Here is a 16,921-nt window from a genome sequence, read left to right as displayed (position 1 = left end):
GATCTTGACTGACCAACACTAAGCCCCATATAACATTGTTGGTCTGACCACCACTCTGTAGAACTTACCCTTAGTATCGGTGGCACCTTCTTGTCACAAAAAACACTAGAAGCAATTCTCCGTTTCATCCATCCCGCCCCAATATGATGTGTGACATCTTCATCAATCTCCCTACCCCCCTGAATAATAGACCCAAGTTACTTAGCACTTCCTCTCCTAGGGATAACCTGCGAGTTCAGCCTCACCTCCCCTTTCTCTCCTTGAGTCTCACCACTGAACTTACACTCCAAGTATTTTGGCTTGGTCCTGCTCAACTTGAAACCTTTAGATTCTAGGGTCTGCCTCCATACCTCTAAATATGTGTTGATACCGTCTTGCATCTCGTCTATCTATATAATATTATCTACAAATAGCATGCACCACAACACCTCCCCTTGGATGTGGCACGTCAGTACGTCCATCACCAGAGCGAACAGAAAAGGGCTGAGTGCCGACCCCTAATGCAACCCTATCATAATCGAAAAATGGTCTGAGTCCCCACCCACCGTCCTCACTTGGGTCTTTACTTCATCATACATGTCCTTAATCAATCTATTGTAGGCAACAAGTACACCTCTAGCCTCCAAACATCTCTAAAAAATCTTCCTCAAAATTCTATCGTACGCCTTTTCTAAGTCGATGAACACCATATGCAAGTCCTTCTTTCTCTCCCTATACTGCTCTATGAATCTCCTAACAAGGTGGATGGCTTATGTTGTCGAACACCCTGGCATAAACCCAAACTATTTATCGGAACTAGACACGCTCCTCCTGACTCTTAGCTCTACCACTCTCTCCCAGACTTTCATAGTATGGCTAAGCAGCTTGATACCCTGATAGTTATTGTAATTTTGTGAAACTATCGTGCTCCACCTCCACTCTTCGGGAATCTTCTTCATTCTAAAAGTAACATTAAATAACCTAGTGAGCCACTCCAAGCCTGGCTTGCCCGCACTCTTCTAATACCCACTGGAATTTCATCCGGCCCGGTCGTTTTGGCCCTGCTCATATAACGTATAGCCCCCTCAACTTCGTCAATTCTAATCTGCCTACAATACCCAAAGTCACAACGACTCCTAGAGAGTTCCAAATCACCCAGTACAATGCTCATGTCCCCCTCCTCGTTCAAGAGACTATAGAAGTAAGTTTGCTATATCCGACGGACAAGCCCCTCATCCAACAAAACTCTACCTTATTCGTCCTTGATGCATTTTACTTAGTCCAAGTCGCGCACCTTTCTTTCTCGTGCCTTGGCTAACTTGAACAACCTCTTATCCCAACCTCGGCCCTCAAGTTCCTCATACAAACGACTAAAAACTGTAGTCTTGGCCGCCATAACTGCTAGCTTTGCCTCTTTCTTAGCCAACTTATAATGCTCTCTATTCGTCTTCTTCTCCTCCTACTTAATAATACACTTCTCTAATTAGCAAAAAATATATATATAATTCCCTATAAATGTCTGAGACTGCAAAGTACGTTGGGAAAATACTAAATAGAAATAAAATCTCTCTCATAAGCAAACTGCTACATGTGTAAGAGTTATATGCTCCCATCTCATTTTACGTAGACTGCCAAACCTTTTTTTAATTACACTACCAAACTTGGCAAAGTTTGAGATTGATTGACAAGAGACCAGCGAGGAATTGTAAGGAAATCCTATCTCGTGAAAACTAAATAGAGAGTCCAAACCTAATAAAGGGTAAAATCCATACATAAAAGTAGAGACATGCTGCGCCTGAATTTAAACTTTATGAATTCTGACTTTTAGGATAGTCACATCAGGGTTAGTAATTGAGTTTTAAATTTAATTTTTACATATTTGGTTGATTTCTTAACAAAAATATAAACTTTATCTACTGAGTTTGACATATAACATTCTAGTTTGGCCCCTGTATATGGGTCTTTAAAATAAGAATCTTAGAACTAAAGTCGTGGCTCTACTTTTCTTGATTGTTTATACCAGAGCATATATTTTTAAAAAATTAACCTAAATAACAACATGTAAACTAAAAATAGTCGATAGATGTATATATAATATATGTATACTGGCTAAGAAAGGTAAATTGTGAATTCGATCGACTATTTGTGTAAAGATTCCTTAAAAACAAAAGCAAGTGGATAATAATTAGTAGGGGTCGGCATTTGGGCAGTTCAGATTGCACGTGAAAATTTCGATTTCGATTTGGATTTTTGATTTTTGGATTGAAGAATTGACAATCCAAATCCAATCCAAATAAGCTGGGATTGGATTAGATTTTTTAAGTTCGGTTTTAGATTAATCGATTAGGATACTTTGGATTTTTTATTTTGAGCTTATAAGTTGATATGTTTCTTCTTTTTACAAAAATGAATTGTAACGACCCACCCCGGTCGTTTTGAGAGTATTCACCTTGATCCCCTATTTATTGCTCCCTCTATTTCATTTTGTGGTTACGTGACTTGCCAAAATGTTTGGTGTCCGGTTCGGAAGAGTTTCAGAGTGGAATGAGACACATAGTACCTAAATTGAAAGTTAAAGTCGTAGGAGCCGACCATTGTTTGACTTGTGTGAAGACGACTCCAGAATGGAGTTTTGTCGGTTCTAATAGCTCCATATAGTGATTTTAATCTTATGAGCGCGTCTGGACGTTGATTTAGAGGTCGTAGGTCATTTCAGCATTAATTGGCGAAAGATGAAAATTAGTAGAATTTTGGGAAGTTTAATCAGGAGTGGACCTTTAAATATCAGGGTCAGATTCTGATTCCAAAAGTTGAAATAGGTCCATAATGTCAATTATGACTTTTGTGCAAAATTTGAGGTCAATCGGACGTGATTTGATAGGTTTCAACATCGGATATAAAAGTTAAAAGTTCAAAAGTTCATTAGGCTTGAATTGATGCGCAATTCGCGGTTTTACATTGTTTGATGTGATTTGAAGGCTCTACTAAGTTTGTATGATGATTTAGTACTTGTTGGTATATTCGGTTGAGGTCCCGGGGGCCTCAGGTGTGAGTCCAAAAGTAAATATGCAGGGGGATCTGCAGGGATACCGTCTCGTAGTCCCAAAGTATATGTGCAGGGGGATCTCCCAAAATACCGTTCTGTAGTCCAAAAATAAATATGCAGCTCAAACAATGAAAATTACAGAAGAGATCCTACAGTTTAGGCTAAGTAAAGTTAAGAGAAAACTAGGAAAATTCAATAGGCATGATGCACAGAGTTTAGATAAGCATTTAAGATACGTAGACATATTATTCTAAGCTAAACAAGATAAGCACGCATGCTGATAGAACTCAAATAAGAAGAAAATAGGTTATTACTCAGTAAAAATTGGATTTTACAACAAATAGCCCGTGTACGCACTGGTCACTACACGTACACGGTGCTCACATATCAAAACAGTACCAAATCCTAAGGGGAGTTCCCCCACACAAGGTTAGGCAAGCCACTTACCTCAAACCAAGCTCAATCAATCCGTAACAATGCCTTTTCCACGAATATCTCACTTTAAATGGCCCAAATATAACCAAAAGCAATTACATATCATAAATACAACTATAAATAGACTAATCTAATTAATGAAATCAAGACTTAAGCAAGAAATTCGAAAATCTCCCTAAAACGTCTCCCCAGGCCCACGTCTCGGAATCGGCTAAAAGTCATAAAATATGAACACCCATTCACTCACAAGTTCACTCATACCAAAATTATCTAAATCCGATATCAAAATCCCAATCAAATCTCAAAAACTTAGTTGAAGAACTTCCACCCTTCTTCCCCAAATTGCTCTCCCAAATTCCTTAATTTAATGATGAAATCAACTATAGATGAATGGAATACAACCAAAAACGAGTTAGGAATCATTACCCCAAAGTTCTCTCTTAAAATCCTTGAATTATCGCCTTAATCCGAGCTCTCAAAGTCCCAAAATTGAAAATGTGATAAAATCCTCGACTTGGCCCTTTTTCTGCCCTGCGATCCCGCACATGCAACCTGAAGTCGCACCTTCGACGCTGCACCTACGAAAATCCCATTGCATGTGCGGATTCCACTTAAGGTCCAAAATTCCGCTTCTGCTACAAATGGATCTCACTTGCACACCCACTCCTGCGGAATCTGTCAGATTCTATGATTCTCAGCTCCAGGACCCCTTTGCTTTTGCGTTCCATCTTCCGCCAAAGTGACTCTACTTCTGCGGTCCTTCCCTCGCACCTACACCCATAGACCAAACTTCTCCAATCGTACATGCGCACAATGGCTCGCTTCTGCGGGCTCGCACCTATAATCAATCTTGCGCAGGTGAGATTGCACCAGGTGCAGCAACTTCAGCCATTCTTCCAAAACCAACTTTAATCTGTTAACCATTCTAAATCCACCCGCGGTTCCCGGTACTTCAACAACATATGCCAACAAGTCCTAAAACGCCATCAAAACTTAGTCGAGGCCTCAAACCACATCAAACAATGCTAAAATCACGAATCACCCTCCATTCTTAATTCCATGTTGTTACTTCCGTAAATTCTTTATCGTTTCACTTCCCTATCATTCTATTTATTTTATTATATCTTCTGCCTTGTTCTTATTATCTCTACTAGGGTCTTGACCTGACCTCGTCACTACTCTACCAAGGTTAGGCTTGTCACTTACTAGGTACTGTTGTGGTGTACTCATACTATGTTTCTGCATGTGTTTTGGTGCAGATCTAGTTACATTATATAAGCCTCGATATTAGAGTGTTACGTTGCTGCTTGTAGACTTCAAGGTACACCTGCCCGCGTCCGCAGGACTCAGAAACCCCTTTTATCCCATCTTTTTCCTTGTTCCTTTATGTTTCTTGATAGAGATGATCCATAGGGTTGTGCAACATTGCATCTAGAGCTTGTGACTTATATCTACCGGGTTTTGGGAGTTGTATATACTTTGAGTTGTAGTCTTTACTTTATACAATTGTTGACGTTTTTGAGCTTTTATATTATTATTTCAATTATTCCGCATGATGTTAGGCTTACCTAGTCTTAGATACTAGGTGTCATCAGGACATCCTATGGCGGGAAATTGGGGACGTGACAAGTTGGTATCAGAGCTCTAAGATCATAGGTGTTATGAGTTATAAGCAGGTTTAATAGAGTCTCGCGGATCGGTACAGAGACGTTTGTACTTATCTTTGGGAGGCTATGGAACTGTTAGGAAAAGCTTCACTTCTTTAATTCCTTATCGTACAAAATTGTTGACTTCAGGATTCTAAACTTCTGTCTTTTTATTCTCTCACAGATGGTGAGGACATGTATAGCTAGATAAGATGACAAGACACCCGCACCCCTAGTAGAGCTGCGAGAGGCCGAGGCCAGGGTAAAGGCGAATGACGTCCATGTGGTGCAGCTAAAGCACCAGCATGAGCTGCTACATAAGAGCCACAGTAGCTCCAGTTGGAGCGCAAGCACATGAGATGCTTGTTATTGCACCAACACTCCAGGAGATCCTTGCCCAGTTTCTGAGCATGTTCGGCACTTTAGCTCAGGCATGGTTGATCCCACTTGCTCCAACCACATCTCAGGCCGGGGGAGGAGCATTGACTCCTGTTGCCCGTACCCTAGGGGTTCAAGTCGACTAGGTTCCAAAGGTTATACCACTGTAGTCGGTAACCCAAATTCAGTCCGAGGTTAGGGCAGCAGTTTTAGAAAGGGAGCAGCTTAGGCTCAAGAGGTAAAAGAAGTATCACCCTCCTACTTTTTGTGTCTTGGAATCAGAGGATGCCTAGGGTTTTCTTGAGGAGTGCCACCGTATCCTCCGTACTATAGGTATTGCATAGTCTAGTGGGGTTGGTTTCACTACGTCCCAACTTAAAGGAGCAGCTTATCCGTGGTTGCGAGCGTATGACTTGGGTAGTCCAGCCGAGGTAGCTTCACTCACTTGGACTCAGTTCTCAAATATGTTCTTGAGGGAGTATGTTCCTTAGAGTCTCATAGATGCATGGCACGCAGAGTTTGAGTATTTGCGCCAGGGTTTTATGACCGTGTCAAAGTATGCGGTTCGGTTAAGTGATTTGTCTAGGCATGCACCAGCCTTGGTTGTAACTGTTAGAGAGTAGGTCCATCAATTTATCAAGGGACTCAGCCCCAACATCAGATTTAGCATGGCCCTAGAGTTGGAGATGGACATCGCATACCAGCAGGCAATGGGGATTGCTAGGTGGCTGGAGGGTATGCTGACTTGGGAGAGAGAGGAAAGAGAGCTCAGGAGGTCTCGAGAGTCTGGCACATATAGTGGTACTCGTGCCCCAGCTGCAACTCATCATGGTAGGGACTATGTGAGTCACCTTATTTATCCAGTACTTCTATCCGCGAGCGGTATCCCGGCCACTCCTTTGCCTCAAGCTCTCTATTATGCACCACCGTTGTCCAATGCACCTGCTGCACGGGGTGCTTTTGGTGGTCAGTCCAACCGATCAAGCCCGAGCCAGCCATAATAGGCACATTCTTCGAGGGCTTGTTTTGAGTGTGGTGTAGGTCGTCACATGTTTCACAGACTCAAGAAAGGTGCACCTCTATAGACTACTTAGGCTCAGCGTGCTCCACCGGGTCCTCGGGATATGTTTACAGCACCCGCTACCACTCTACCTACACAGCTAGCTAGAGGTAGAGGTCGCCCTAGGGGGAGGCCAAGACAAATATTATGCTCTTCCTGCTAGGGCGAAGGTAGTTGCATCCGACTATGTCATCACAGGTATTGCTCTAGTCTGTTATAGAGATGCATCAGTTTTATTTGATCCAGGCTCCTCTTACTCATATGTGTCATCTTAATTTTCTCCATATTTGGGTATATCTCGTGATTCTTTGAGTTTTCCTATCTATGTGTCTACACTTGTGGGAGATTATGTTGTTGTTGACCATGTGTATCGGTCGTGTTTGGTTGTTTTTAGTGGTTTTGAGACCAGAGCTATCTATTATTGCTCAGTATGGTAGACCTTTAATATTATTATGGGCATGGACTGGTTTTCGCCTTATTATGCTATTATTGACTTCCCGCCAAGACCATGATGTTGGCTATGCCAGGAATACCACGGTTAGATTGGAGAGGTACTTTAGATTATACTCTTAGCAAGGTTATTTCATTTCTAAATGCTCAGCGGATGGTTGAGAAGGGGTGTGAGGCATATCTAGCAAATGTGAGAGATGTCAGTGTTGATACTCCTACCGTTGAGTCAGCTTTGGTAGTGAGGGATTATCCATATGTATTCCCGGCAGATCTCCTAGGCAGGTTGCTCGACAGGGATATCAACTTTTGTATTGATTTATTACCGAGCAACAGCCCATCTTTATTCCTCCATATCGTATGGCTCCATTAGAGTTGAAGGATTTAAAGGAGCAGTTGTAGGAGTTTCTTGATAAAGGCTTCATTCAGCCTAGTATATTGCCTTGGGGTGCTCCAATCTTGTTTATGAAGAATATGGATGGTTCTATGCACATGTGTATTGATTATCGACAATTAAAGTAGGTTACAGTGAAGAACAGGTATCCATTGCCACGTATTGATGACCTATTTGATCAGTTATAGGGTGCTATAAAGCTTTCCAAGATTGAGTTACATTCAGGCTATCACCAGTTGAATATTCGGGAGTCGAATATCCCAAAGACTGCCTTCAAGACTCGGTATGGTCGTTACGAGTTCCTACTGATGTGATATGGGTTGTCCAATGCCCCAGCAACATTCATGCACTTGATGAACAATGTATTCCGATCCTATCTTGACTCATTCTTCATTTTGTTTATTGATGACATTCTAGTGTACTCCCAAAGTCGGGAAGATCATGAGCAGCACCAAAGGACTGTGCTTCGGACCTTGACAGAAAAGAATTTATATGCAAAATTTTCAAAGTGTGAATTCATGCTATATTCAGTGGCATTTTTGGGTCACGTAGTATCGAGTGAGGGGATCAAGGTAGATCCGAAGAAGATTAACGTAGTGTAGAGTTGGCCTAGACCATCCTCAGCTACAAAGATCCGAAGTTTCTTAGTTTGGCGGGGTATTACCGTCGATTTGTAGAGGGTTTCTCATCTATTGCAGCACCTATCACCAGGCTGACCAAGAAGGGTGCTCCATTCAGGTGGACAGAGGAATGTAAGGAGAGCTTTCAAAAGCTCAATACTACTTTGATTACAGCCCCAGTATTAATATTGCCTGCAGGTTCGGGGTCTTATACTGTGTATTGTGATATGTCACGTATTGGTCTCAGTGCGGTGTTGATGCAGGATGGTAGGGTGATTGCCTATACGTCCAGACAGCTGAAGGTGTTGTAATTACCTGGTTGGTCGTTTTGAGTGAATTAGCCCCGATCCCCTATATACTGCTTCCCCCGTATCTTTTTAGGCTTATGTGACTTGTCGGGATTTTGTTGTTGTGGTTTTGGAGTGATCTAGGACACTTAGTCCATAAAATAGAAGCTTAAGTCTTGGGATTTTGACTATAGTTGGAACTGTGTGAAGACGACTATGGATGGAGTTTCGTCAGTTCTGTTAGCTCCGTTGGGTGATTTTGAATTTAGGAGCATGTCTGGATTGTGAATTGGAGGTTTGTTGCTGAATTAGGCTTGAAACGACGAAAGTCGAATTTTTAGAGATTTTGACCGAAGGTGGACTATTTGATATCGGGATCAGATTCTGATTCCGGAAGTTGGAGTAGGTCCGTAATGTTAAATATGACTTGTGTGCAAAATTTTAGGTCAATCATACGTGGTTTAATAGGTTTCGGCATCAGTTGTAGAAATTTGAAGTTTCAAGTTCATTAAGCTTGGATTGGAGGGTGATTCATGTTTTTGTTGTTTTTGACTTTTTTGAGGGCTTGAATAAGTTCATATGATGTTTTAGGACTTGTTGGTATGTTTGGTTGAGGTCCTGGGGGCCTCGGATGCGTTTCGGATGGTTATCGGGCCAATATTGGACTTGGGTAGACGACTGATGCTTTAGTGATTCTGGTTTCTGGTTTCCTTCTACGTGTTCGCGAAGAGTCTCCCACACCGCATAGAGGAGTTGAGGGTTGCTGAGATTTTTATCTTCGCATTTGCGAAGCTGTGGGTGTTGGGTCTACGCATTCATGGTAGTTGTTATGCATTCGCGAAGGAGAATGGTCGGAAGGGGCTACAGGCTTTTTAGCCTACGTGATCGTAAAGTTTTGCACGCATTCGCGAAAGGTCTAGAAAATAAAGCTTCACGTTTGTGAGAGGGTCCTCGTGATAGAGTAAGTGGATTTTTGGTCAGAATCTTTTTGTACTTCGCGAACGCGAGGAAATTTCGCATTCGTGAAGAAAGAATGCCTGGGCAAAATATAATATTTCAAAATCGAGGGTTAGGCCATTTTTATCAAAACCTGAGATAGAGAGCTCAGATTTGGATGAGATTTTGAGAAATTTTCAGAGACATCGATTGGGTAATATTCTACATATGATTTTGGTTATATTCCATTAATCTACCATTAATTCAATCCTTTAATTTTAGATTTGGGGTGAAAATTTTGGGAAATATGGGAGAAGATCTTCAACTAAAATTTTGGGTTTTGATTGGGATATTGACATCGGATTTGAATAATTTTGGTATGAGTGATCTCGTGAGTGAATGAATGTTCATATTTTGTGATATTTACCCAATTCCGAGATGTGGGCCCGGGTTGACTTTTTGGGGTAGTTTTCTAAGTTCTTTCTTAAGGCTTGATTTCATTAATTAGATTAGTTTCTTATAGTTATATTTATGGTATATAATTACTTTTCGCTATATTTGGGCCTTTCGGACTCGGATACTCATGGAAAAGGCATTGTTACTAATTAATTGAGCTTGGTTCGAGGTAAGTGGCTTGCCTAACCTTGTATTGGGGAACTGCCCTTAAGATTTGGTACTGTTGGGATATGTGATCATCGTGTATGTGAGGTGATGAGTGTGTACACGGGCTATTTGTTGTAAATATGGCTTTTACTGAATAATAACCTACTTCTCCTTAATTGAGTTATACTAGCATGTGTAGTTATCCTATTTAGCCTAGAATAGCATGTCTACATGTCTTAAATACTTATCTGAACTCTATGATACATGCTTAGTGGTTTTCCAAGCCTTTTCCTTGACTTTTACTTAGTCTAAACTGTAGGATTTTGTACTGTAACTGTTATTTCCATTGATTTGAGATGTGTGTTTACTTTGGTACTACTGGACGATATCCTGGGAGATCCCCCTACATATTTACTTAGGGACTACGAGACGGTATTCTGTGAGATCCTCCTACACATTTACTTTTGAGACTACGAGGTGGTACATGGGGAGTTCTCCCTGTACATTTATTTCTGGGACTACTTCTCTGTGGATTTTCTTTTTGTTAAATTACAGTCTTTTATTACATTACAATATTTTCTTTGCCTTAATTATTTTATATACACCAGTGAGCCTCGACCTAACCTCGCCACTACTCGACCGAGGTTTGGCTTGGCACTTACTAGTACCATTATGGTGTACTCATGCTACTCTTCTGCACATGTTTTCATGTGTAGATCCAGGTACCTCCTACCAGCCCCGCTATTAGTTGTGTATTGCTACTGCTCTGGAGTCTTCAAGGTTCATCTGCCCATGTCAACAGACCTCGGAGTCCCCCTGTATCCCTTTTATGTTATCCCTCCTTTTCTATTTCTAGTTACTGATGTATAGAAACAGTTAGACAAATTCTTAGAAGCTTGTGACTTATAATGTTCCGGGTATTGGGGAAATTCTATGTATATTCGAGAGTTGGTTATTGTACATGCCGAGCGGCATTTCTATCAGTTATTTAATTGCATGTTGCTATTAGTTGTAACAATTTATGCTTTCATCTTCATTGTTCCGCAAATGTTAGGCTTACCTAGTCATAGAGACTAAGTGTCGTTGTGACTTCTCAAGAAGGGAAAGTTGGGTCGTGACAGGTGCATGAGAAGAAATATCCTGTCCATGACCTTGAGTTAGCAGCTATTTCTCATGCCATGAAGATTTGGCAGCACTATTTGTACGGTGTCTCTTGTGAGATCTACACTGATCACCAGAGTCTGCAACATCTGTTCAAACACAAGGATCTTAACTTGCATTAGCATAGGTGGTTAAGTTGCTTAATGACTATGATATCACCATTCTACATTATCCCCGGAAGGCCAATGTGGTGGTCGATGCCTTAAGTTGTAGGGCAAAGAGTTTTGGCAGTTTGGCATATCTACCAATGGTGGAGAGGCCATTAGCATTGGATGTTCAGGCGTTGGCCAACCAGTTTGTGAGATTGGATGTTTCTGAGCTGAGTTGATTTTTGGCTTGTGCGGTTTCTCATTCTTCTCTTTATGATCATATCAGAGAGCATCAGTTTGATGACCCTCATCTACTTGTCTTAAAGGACACTGTTCAGTAGGGTGATGCCAAGAAGGTCACCATTGGAGATGATGGTACATTGAAGATGCAGGGTAGGCTATGTGTGCCCAATGCAGATGGTTTGCGTGAGTTGTTTCTCAAAAAGGCTCACAGTTTAGGATACTCCATTCATCCAGGTGTTGCGAAGATGTATTAGGACCTGAGGCAAGATTATTGGTGGAAGAGAATAAAGAAAGACATAGTGGAGTATATAGCTCGGTGCCTAAATTATCAGTCGGTGAAGTATGAGCATCAGCGGCCAGGTGGATTGCTTCAGAAACTAGAGATTCTAGAGTGGAAGTGGCAGCGGATCACTATGGATTTTTTGTTGGGCTCCCACGGACTTAGAAAATGATTGATGCAATTTGGGTGATTGTGCATAGGTTGACCAAGTCGGCTCATTTCATTCCAGTGGCAACTACTTATTCTTTTGAGGAGCTGGCTCGAGTTTATATCCGCAAGATTATCAGGCTTTATGGCGTACCTGTTTCCATCATCTCTCACCAGGGTACACAGTTTACATCGCGGTTCTAGAGAGGTATATGCATGAGTTAGGCACTCGGGTTGAGTTGAGCACAACATTTCACCCTCAGACGGACGAGCAGTCCGAGCGCACTATTCAGATATTGGAAGATATACTATATGCATGTGTGATAGAGTTTGGGGGTTCTTGAGATCAGCGTTTGCCACTTGTGAAGTTTGCTTACAATAATAACTACCAGTTGAGCATTCAGATGGCCCCGTATGAGGATTTGCATGGTAGACGGTGTCGGTCTCCGGGAGGTTGTCTAGGCTATTGGGTATAGGCTTGATTCAGGATACTTAAGAAAAGGTTAAATTGATTCAGGATTGACTTTATACAGCCCAATCCAGATAGAGGAGTTATGCGGATCGAAAGGTTTAAGACATTGCATTAGTGGTTGGGGAGTGGACCTTGCTCCGGCTTTTGCCCATGAAGGGTGTTATGAGGTTCGATAAGAAGGGCAAGTTGAGGCCTAGGTATATCTGGCCTTTTGAGGTTCTTGAGAGGGTTAGAGAGGTGGCTTACAAACTTGCACTACCACCTAGTCTAGCTGCAATTCTTCTATTATTTCATGTTTTTATGCTTCGGAAGTATCACAATGACCCGTCTCATGTGTTATATTTCAGCTCAATCCAATTGGACAAGGATTTGTCTAATGTTGAGGAGCAAGTGGATATTTTTGGTACGCAGGTTCAAAAGTTGAGGTCGAAGAACATTGCTTCAGTGAAGGTTCAATGGAGGGGTCAGCCATTCGAGGAGGCGACTTGGGAGACCGAGCATGATATACATAGCCGTTATCCTCATCTTCTCACCACTTCAGGTATGTCTATATACTCGTTCAAGGATGAACGTTTCTTTTAAGAGGGGGAGGACGCAACGACCTAGCCTGTCATTTTGAGAGTATTAGCCCAGATCCCCTCTTTATTGCTCCTTCTATTTCATTTTGTGATTATGTGACTTGCCGGGATTCCTGGTGTCGGGTTCAGGATAGTTCCGTAGTGGAATAGGGCACGTAGTCCCTAAATTGAAATTTAAAGTCGTAGTAGTCGACCGTAGTTTGAATTGTGTGAAGATGACTCTGAAATGGAGTTTTGCAGTTCCAAAAACTCCATATAGTGATTTTCGTCTTATGAGCATGTCCTTACATTGATTTAGAAGTCTGTAGGTCATTTCGGTGTTAATTGGCAAAAGTTGGAAATTTGTGGAATTTTGGGGCGTTTGATTGGGAGTGGACCTTTTGATATTGGGGTCGGATTCCAATTCTTGAAGTTGGAATAGGTCCGTAATGTCAATTATGACATGTGCAAAATTTGAGGTCAATCGGACGTCATTTGATAGGTTTCAGCATCAGATGTAGAAGTTAGAAGTTCAAAAGTTCATTAGGCTAGAATCGATGTGCAATTGGTAGTTTTAGTGTTGCTTAATATGATTTGAAGGCTTGACTAAGTTTGTATGATTATTTAGGACTTGTTGGTATATTTGTTGAGGTCCCAGGGGCCATGGGTGTGATTCGGATTGTGATCGTATCATTTTTGGACTTAGAGGATTTTCTGAAGTTGGGCTGGTCTGGTGTCATCGCACATGCAGTGGGATTGGCTGTAGGTGCAGACCCGCATAAGCAAGCTTTGAGTCACAGATGCAGAGCTGGCCTTGCCCAGCTATGGTCGCAGAGAGCAGGAAACTTTCAGTAGAGGCGTTTTGCTTTTGCGATAGCAGGTGCACAGAAGCACCAGTACTCATAGGTGCGATCCTTTTCCCGCAGAAGCAGTCATGCAGATGTGGGCCCTTATCCGCAGAAGCAGAAGCCCTAGTGATAAGTGTTTTCCGCACCTGCGATGGTTTTTCTGTAGGTGCAGCATCGTAGAAGTGATTCTTGGGCCTCATATATGGCTTGACTAGGCAGAAAAAGGGAAATGTCGATGGTTTGATTTCATTTTCACTTTAGGACTTTGTGAGCTCGGATTGAGGCGAGATTTTGGGGGATTTTCAAAGAAAAGAATTGGGTAAGGATTCTTGACTTCTTTTTTATTAAGCTTCACTAATCTATCTTCGATTCTTCATTTAATTAAGGATTTCATTTGAAAAATTAGAGGAAAAGGGTGTAAAGTTCTTAGACTGAATTCTTGAGTTTTGAAAGAGGAGATAAGGTCAGTTTTGGATAATTCTTGTATGGTTGGACTCGATATCGAATGGGTTCAATTTTTCTAATTTTGGTCGGGTTCTGAGATGTGGGCTCGGGTTGATTTCCCAATTCTTTGCTAAAATCATGATTTCATTATTTAGATTAGTTTCCTATAGTTATATTTGTTGCATGTAATTGTTTTTGGCTAGATTTGAGCTGTTCAGAGTTGGAAAATTGAGGGAAAGGCCTTCTTATTGATTGATTGAGTGTGGTTTGAGGTAAGTGACTTGTCTAACCTTGTGTGGGGGAAATTCCCCTTAGGATTTGGTATTGTGGTGATAACTAGTTATATGTGAAGGCCGTGTACGCAAGGTGACGAGTGTGTAGATAGGGCTAAATGTTGAAAAATTGGTTTTAGCTATGTAGTTTCCTTTTATGCCGTAACTGAGTTCCTTTAGCTTGTATAATCATCATGTTCGTATTTGGGTGTTAATGCACGAAGGGTGATGTCGTGCCATATTTTAAGAGTTAATGTACGAAGGGTGATAACGTTCTGTATCTATTGATTTATAATGAAAGTGACAGTAAAAACGCGAAAGGTGATGCCATGCAGTATTATTGTTCCATTGTGAGGTTGAGAGTAAAAGCACGAAGGGTGATGTCGTGCAATTTTATTCATTGTGTTTATTCATTTTACTGGTTAAAGGCACATTGACTATTCTAGTTATTATTAAATGTTGTATTTTATCATATCTTGTACCCATTTTACATGCCCCCCCGAATAGTACGTGTTTAGCCTTTATTTGTTGTTATCTTGTACATATATTATTATTTGCGCAGGTTTATTACATGGGTGTCTTGTCATAGGCTCGACACTTATGGAGTATACGGGGTCGATTGTTCTTACACTACACTCTACACTTTTTGTGCAGATTTTGGTACGGGTTCCAGCTGTTCGTGAGGTGTTTTAGCTCGGAACTGCTTTTCGAGACTCGAGGTAGATCTGTTGGCGTCCACAGACCTTGAAGTCCCCTTCTATTTTCCCTAGTTTTCTGTTCTTTTTGTTCAAGATAGTTGTATTTATTTCAGACCCCTATTTGTAGAGATTCTAGAAGCTCATGAATTGTGACTCCAAATTCGGGTTATATTAGTTATTATTGGATTTTATGCTATTCCGCACTCAGTTTTAGTCTTATTTCCATTTAATTGATTTTGTATATTGAAATTGGTTAAAATTAGCTTAAAGATACTCTAATGTTGGCTTGCCTAGCAAGTGAAATGTTAGGCACCATCACGGTCCCGAAGGTGAAAATTCCGAGTCGTGACAAATACATTGCTACAGTCGATATTATTGAGATATTAGATTATATACTCGTATTGTAGATCATTCTTAAGATTTTGAAATACTTGAATAATAAGATTCTTGAGGGTTTATTGAACTATTGTTGGCTTGAAAGTTGTGATTGGGGTTTATTTGGAATATTTGCTTAAACAATCTCCTTGATGTTGTTTATGCTTCTTATCTTGTTTGTCATTGATGTACATATGCCTGGTATGGAAGAGTGTAAATCACGAAGGGTGATGTCGTGCCATTATATATATATATTATCATGTGAGGGAGAGTGTAAAGCACAAAGGGTGATGCCGTACCATTTCATATATTTTATATTGTGAAGAGAAGTGTAAAGCACGAAAGGTGATGCCATGTCATTTCATTTGAGAGTAAAAGCACGAAGGGCTATGCCGTGTTGTTTTATTTGAAAGTAAAAACACGAAGGGTGATGCCGTATCATTTCATTTATATTATCCTAATCTCATTTACATTATCATCTGAGGATGAGAGTAAAAGCACGAAGGGTGATGCCGTGCCATGTCATTTATATTATCATGCTTTTATATCATCATAAGTTCATGGCACGATGGGTGTTTCTGTTTAGGCGAGCACGAGGGACATGCATTATGTTGTGATATTTTTTCCTTGTGTATATGTTCATGGCTTTACCTTTAGCTGTTATTGTCGTACCTATATTTCCTGTGTGACTTGTCGTTATTGTTCTGTCTTTGTTCTCTACTCCAATTGTTGTTGTGTTTCCCATGCCTTCTATTTGTTTAACGTGCAAATATCATACCTACTTCCTATTGTTATATCTACATCCATGTCGTATCTAGTTTGTTGCACTTTAGTATAAGCTTTCCACCATATTAGCCATTCATACCTCTATTTGTTATCTTATAAAGATCATGCTTTCCCCTCTTAATTATTATACCTACATCCAAGCCTTCTATCCTGCTAGTTAGGTGAAATTATGTCTTTCTTCCTAATTGATGTCATCATTTCTATGTTTCCTACCTTGTAATTACTGTTCTCGACATTCCTTTCACCTGGTTGGTATTGTTACACGTATATTTTAGTGAGGATGAGATAAATGCATGAAGGATGTTGTCATGCCATTGAAATTGTTGTCTTGAGTATATTTTTCACACTATGAAAGTTATGGATTTATTACTATGATTTGCTTGTTATCACTCTAAGGAAAGGATTGGTCGTGATATTGAGGAATATTAATCGTGATCCTTCTAGAAATCATTTACTGCTTTGCATAATTGTTTCCTTGTACTCTATCCTGTTATGTTCTAGTATTATTCTATTGCCAGTCTTCAGTACAAGTTATATCAGTAAGTATCTTTTAACTAAAAATCCTCGTCACTACTTCACCGAGGTTAGTCAAGATACTTACTGAGTACATGGATCGGTTGTACTCGTACTACACTTCTAAACCTTGCATGCAGATTTTAGAGCGGAGCTGCGGGTGATATCGGGAGCTGACTTTGAAGATGTTTGTGCTTTATAGATA

The sequence above is a fragment of the Nicotiana sylvestris genome, chromosome 9, assembly GCF_000393655.2.
Source record: "Nicotiana sylvestris chromosome 9, ASM39365v2, whole genome shotgun sequence".
Classification (NCBI taxonomy): Eukaryota; Viridiplantae; Streptophyta; class Magnoliopsida; order Solanales; family Solanaceae; genus Nicotiana; species Nicotiana sylvestris.
The sequence above is the reverse complement of the archived record's forward strand: the minus strand, read 5'-3'. Positions refer to the sequence as shown.